Below are 6,000 nucleotides of genomic sequence, written 5' to 3' on the forward strand. Positions count from 1 at the left end.
GCTTGTTGAAACACTTTGTTGTTGAAAGGTGGATCATTTTATTCATGCATTGCGCATGAAATTTATTAAGGTACTGTGATGTACATTGGTTCAATAAAAACAGACATATGCACATATTTTGTCCAGAATGCATTCGTTTAAAAGTGCATGAACCTACGCGCCCCCCTGTATCTTTTACATTTCCAACCCCTGTTTTTTATTGACACAATGCATGAAAATAGTGAATTAGCATCATGTCTTAATGAGTCTTTCCTCTTTACAAAAGGTGCCATTCGGGTTTGCTCTCAGAATGTGGTGTGTGATTATTCAAGTTAAAACCATTATCCCAGTGACACAATGCTCTTACTATTGTGGACACCCCAGAGGGATGGGATGCGAGGAGCCTGGTGGACTGTCAAGCCAAGCTGAGCTGCAGTTGGGAATGTTTGCAATGGTGGCTCGGTAATTAGTGCTGTCACATCGGTGTCCTTCACACCCAGTAGGCAGCAGGGATCAATGGGATCACCCTGTCAAAACTGAACACAAGCTGCACTCAACCTCACATGCACATTGCACATAGACACAATACAGTATAGTATACGCTGGAATCCTCTTCAACTGCTCCATAATGTCACCAATTAGACAGAGTATACTCTCCCACCTCCCATTCGAGGATGAGACACAAATTCTCAAGATTTCCAATTGGGTTGAGGTCCCAAGAAATGCTCGGCCAGTTGATCACGTTTCTCCTCTCTTTCTTAAACAAGGCAGAGGTATTTTTGGAGATGGATTTGGGGTCAATATCATGTTGGAAAACTGGCATGCGGCCAATCTTCTATAGTTCAACGTTTATGCTGTGCTTCAGTACATGTTGGCATTCATTCAGTGAACTATTGCTCCCCAGTGCCGGCAACACTCATGCAGCAGCATCATACAGCAACCATCAATCCTCTATTGTAATGAACGTTGTTTTTGCTAATCATGTTGAAAGGTTAATTGATCATAAGTAAACCTATGTGAAATTATGTCAGCGCAGATTAAGGTGATTGTGCTAATTACAGAAGCTTTAAAATTGGTCTTTAAGCTGGTTGAGTATTATATTCATAAAAATTACAACTTTCCTATGAAACATGGCAGTCTGTTCTTGTTTTGAGAAATGAAGGCAATTTCACGCACGATATTGGCAAGAAACTGAAGATTTCTCACAACAATAATCACAAACCAGTTCTAACCAGAATAGAAAGTGAAATGGCTGCCAATTGCATCCGGTGCACAACTAAGCTAGAAAAGAAGTACATTAGACTTTTTAGTTTGAGAAATAGATTCCTCACAGGTCCTCCATTGGCAGTTTCGGGAAAACGCCAGTCTCAACATCCACAGTGACGAGCCGATTCTGGGATGTTTTCCCTTCTAGGCAAAGTGGCAAAACTATCGATCCATCCATCCATTCATTTTCCGAACCGCTTGATCCTCACTAGGGTCGCGGGGGGTGCTGGAGCCTATCCCAGCCGTCTTCGGGCAGTAGGCGGGGGACACCCTGAATCAGTTGCCAGCCAATCACAGGGCACACAGAGACGAACAACCATCCACGCCCACACTCACACCTCGGGACAATTTAGAGCGTCCAATCAGCCTGCCATGCATGTTTTTGGAATGTGGGAGGAAACCGGAGCACCCGGAGAAAACCCACGCAGGCCCGGGGAGAACATGCAAACTCCACACAGGGAGGCCGGAGCTGGAATCGAACCCGGTACCTCTGCACTGTGAAGCCGACGTGCTAACCACTGGTAAAGTGGAAGATTTGTCCAAGGTAAATTGGATTTTGAATTAGGAAGGTTATCATTCCATTTTCAACGCTGTGTCATAACATCCCCTGTGGACAGTGCTTGATTGATGACAATTTCCCCCTGCATTAGGAGAGTGACCCGATGCTCACCTCCAGACTATGCAACATCTATTTACGGAGGACAGCACAATCAGTCACCAAAGGTTTTCAGGGACAAGACTGTAAAGTTGCACAAGGGTGGAATGGATTACGCCAGCAAAAGGTTTGGTGAGTGGGTAGTAAATATTCAGGGATGGATGGACAGGGTAGGCAAGTGAAGCAGTCGCACCCACTGATGGACATTCATTCAAAAAAATAGGGGCGGGGAAACAATGCTTAATACATTAAATTACATGGATGCTCCATTTTTGTTCTATACCAGTGCTTTATATTGATTTTCACTGATTTCATTCAAATAGCTGAATGAACGTATTTCCTGATGAAATACATAAGCAAGAAGTGAAGTGAAGCACTGCACACACTGTGCCTCCAGTTCCCGCGCACACATTCGTTTGCCGACTCAGGCAGTTGCCGTGTGCATTCACACAAGAGACGTTGCTGTTTGTCCTTCTGTCGCCGCAAAATGTGTTTTTATCACATATGTACTGCAATATGTTTAACAGATGTTTACCAGTTTGTCTAATATGTGTGGAACATATTCAGTCGCTTTTACGACCAGAAAAGCGATTGAAAGCGCATGCTGGAGACCAGAAAATACCGAGCAGCTGCCAGCTTGTGGCAGTGTCGTGCTCCATTGGCGCAATGCGTCGAAGAAACCCGTAGACAAACATAAAACAGTGGAGGAAGTCGCGGCTGGGTTGTGCACGTGCAGACTGTAGCTGCCATTTTAAACCGAGCGTTCCCGGCAAGCTCTTCCATTACTGAGGCGACTGTATTTGGCTTCAATAAATTCATCATAACTTTTACAATTCCATCCAACCATTTTCTGATCTGCTTATCCTCACAAGGGTTGCGGGTGGACTGTAGCCTGTCCCAGCTGTCTTCAGGCAGTAGGCGGGGGGGGGGGGGGGGGGGGGACCCTGAACCGTTTGACAGCCAATCGCAGAACGTGTACAATTCTTTACTGATTTTGACACCGATTGGTTTGTTAGATACATTAGCCATTCAGTTATGATACGTGACACCTAGGTAATTTTGTAATTTGGGCTTTCATAATATACTGTAAATATAAAGGGCCAAGTGTTCTTTTTTTTTAATTAAAAAAAGAGTGATCAGCAAGAAAAAAAACAACAGTCTAACAATAATTAAATTGAGATTATATTCAAGGATCTTTGTTTTTCTTGCTATCACATTGTCGAGCAGTGTGGAATTGATTGAAAAGGGGAAACAAGTAAAAGTTGTTATATAGAAATGATAATAAAAAGTAACAACAGAGAGCAGGGCTGGATTGCAGAAAACATGGAAGAAAGCCTTACGTTCTGACAGCATGTCACTGAGCAACGAGTTTAAATATTGAAAGGTATACGGCCATAATGCTACAGTATATGACAAAACATAGAAGAAAAAATAAAACACCACAGTAACCGCGAACCACAACATGTGACTTATTTTGAAAAATGTTTCAATGAAGGTCAAAATTAAAATATAGGTTAATCTTCTATTTTAGGTTCATATTTTTACAAACGTATGTTATCCAAATTCAGAGCAGTACTGCCTCACCGGTCATGAACCTTATCGCGCATTACTGTAGAGTTTGAAAGTAGAAGACACGCAAGAGCTTGCCTCATGAGAAAAATAAGCATTAATAACATTCATGAAGCATTAATTATAGCATTTATTAAGGCTTCCTCCATTGTTTTCATGACGTAACCGGTAAATAAGTCCACCAAAATAGCACTAAATCACTTCGCCAGCCCCTCTCTCCTATTGCAGATGCCTCTCTTGAAAAGAACATTTTTATATTAGTGGCGCCTTGCCATTGTGGCAGACATTGTCCTGCTACACCGTACTGCCCAGAACGCTCCATTACGTGGTGCCTGCTCCTCACCACAATAAATGGGCTTGTCGACAGTTAGCTGCGCCCTGCTAAGTGCAATGTGAAAAGGGCTTAATGGCCTGAAATATTGCAGTACCTAGCGCCCCCAGGATCCACCTACTAAAGAAGGCAAACGTACAGACCCACCTTAAGTTTGCTGGTCAATATGTACCATATTTTAACACTCTTTGAAACCTGCAGTTTTTCATGTGACACGGTTTATTTATGTCTTTTTACTGATGAGCTTCAAGCCGCCTATAGATTTACCCATCGTCTCGTCCCATCTGAGCAATGCAATTACAGAGCAAGTCACAGTGGACAAATGAAACTGTCCGAGTCCAGCCTCATACTAAATATTCATCAGCCACTTAGGGTTAGAATGCGCACGCATGAGGGTAGGGCTGAAGAGAGAAATACGGATCTTTATATGCGTAGTGGCGCGCAGCTGCTTAAGGAGCAATTGTTAGCAAAAAGAATCATCTTGAGTTCAGTTTAATGAGGGGAGGGAACAAGTGCCATAAATACAGCCATATCTCCAATGTAATGCAACCCTTGTCTCTCTGTAATTTGTTTGGTGACTGACTCCCACCATCGCTGGCAATGGAAGATAGCAAATCCAGCCATGGAGCAACATTCCTTCGCAGAGATAAATTGTTAGAAGTAGACCCTCGTGAGGATAAATCAGAATATGGATAAACGGATTGATGAATGTCCGGCACACATCAAGTGTAGTTGCTCACACAACGGGTTGTCTATTAGCACAGACATTCGGCAAGCCTCCTCGCTGCCCATCTTCAAAACCCTCCTCAAAACTCACTTGTATTCTTTGGCATTCGACTCAGCATGACTTAGATTTGTTCTTGGTTTTACTGTTTGGTGCTTTCTACCGCCTTTATTACCGATTTGTCTTACTGTTTATTGTGCATGTTAAATTGCTCCATGTACAGCACTTTGTATGCAGTGATGGCTGCTGTTTGAAAGTGCTCTATAAATACTGTTGACTTGACTTGACTTGACATATCTATTCATCAGCCTCACACACGGTTCTTCATTCCCACAGTCTGGCAGCATGGTGAAGATATTTTTTTCTCTGCCTCCCTCATGACTCTCCGCTGCGTGTCTCAATGACCATTAAAATTGCGGCTTTTGCGATTAGGAAGTTGTGTTTTATCAAATCACGATTATATTACAAATAAATATATCCATCCATCCATTTTCTGATCCGCTTTATCCTCACAAGGGTTGCGGGGCTTGCTGGAGCCTAGCCCATCTATCTGTCTTCAGGCAGTAGGCGGGGGACACCCTGAACCGGTTGCCAGCCAATTGCAGGACACACAGAGACGAACAACCATCCGCGCTCACACTCATGCCTAGGGACAATTTTGAGTGTTCAATCAGCCTGCCATGCATGTTTTTGGAATGTGGGAGGAAACCTAACTACCCGGAGAAAATTACAGCAAATTACAAATTCAACAGCGAAAACAAATACATGAGGCTGGGTTTGACTTCCTTTAAAAGCTGCAATATCTCTAATTTGAGTTTGCAAGGTGGGGCCTTGAGAGAATATTTAGCTCAAAATGCAGCTTGAAATTATCTTCCAAAAAGTGTTTGGTTAAAAACTGCACTAAGTAATGTCATAGCCTAATATATGAAAAATGTTTTATGTAATTTTTGTCCACATAATTCTGTATTTGGACAAAATAAAATCTGCACCAGTTGAAAAACATGGCTTACTCTATTAAAACATATTATAACATATGTTTGTTCAATTAAACTGACTAAGATTGATTAATAACTAAAATAATTATTATTCTTATTTTATTACTACCCGGTAATTCCACCACCAAACAGCACAGCATAGAAAAGCATGGCCTAGGATACCGTTCGAAAAAGGGGCGCAATGGACCATAAAATCACTGTTGCAGTGTAAAAAAAATAAAATAAATAACACTACCACACCAGTTCTATCATAAGAATAAAATAATGAGAACGTAAAAGTCCTACCCGGTTCAGTTGTCAAGACAGATGAAGCAAAAGAAGAAACGGTCCTTGTAGCTTGTTTGGTCACATCAGTGAAAGCACACCAGTGGAATATCAGCAAACTTGTGAATAAGATAAAGAAAGCAAAGGGGATAAGTGCTCCATTCTGTTTGCTTCCTATCTATCTGTCTGTCTGATTGTCAAACTGTCTCTCTTTCTC

General features: G+C 42.1%; 1 protein-coding gene across 8 annotated transcripts in view; it reads right to left on the reverse strand.

The window, feature by feature from the left end:
• slc4a5a (solute carrier family 4 member 5a) overlaps nucleotides 1-6,000 on the reverse strand; it is a 45,134-nt gene extending 39,134 nt beyond the window's left edge. For 3 of the 8 annotated variants that reach the window (XM_086110930.1, XM_086110936.1, XM_086110928.1), the window contains exon 1: nucleotides 5,805-5,998. The gene's annotated coding sequence lies outside the window, so the exon portion shown is untranslated. Of the gene's footprint in view, nucleotides 1-5,804 lie in introns of all 8 variants that reach the window. The other 5 variants (XM_086110931.1, XM_086110929.1, XM_086110933.1 and 2 more) reach the window with 3 other exon arrangements.

Source organism: Hippocampus guttulatus, chromosome 5 (genome assembly GCF_054856545.1).
Source record: "Hippocampus guttulatus isolate MCC_2025c chromosome 5, RoL_Hgut_1.0, whole genome shotgun sequence".
Taxonomy (NCBI): Eukaryota; Metazoa; Chordata; class Actinopteri; order Syngnathiformes; family Syngnathidae; genus Hippocampus; species Hippocampus guttulatus.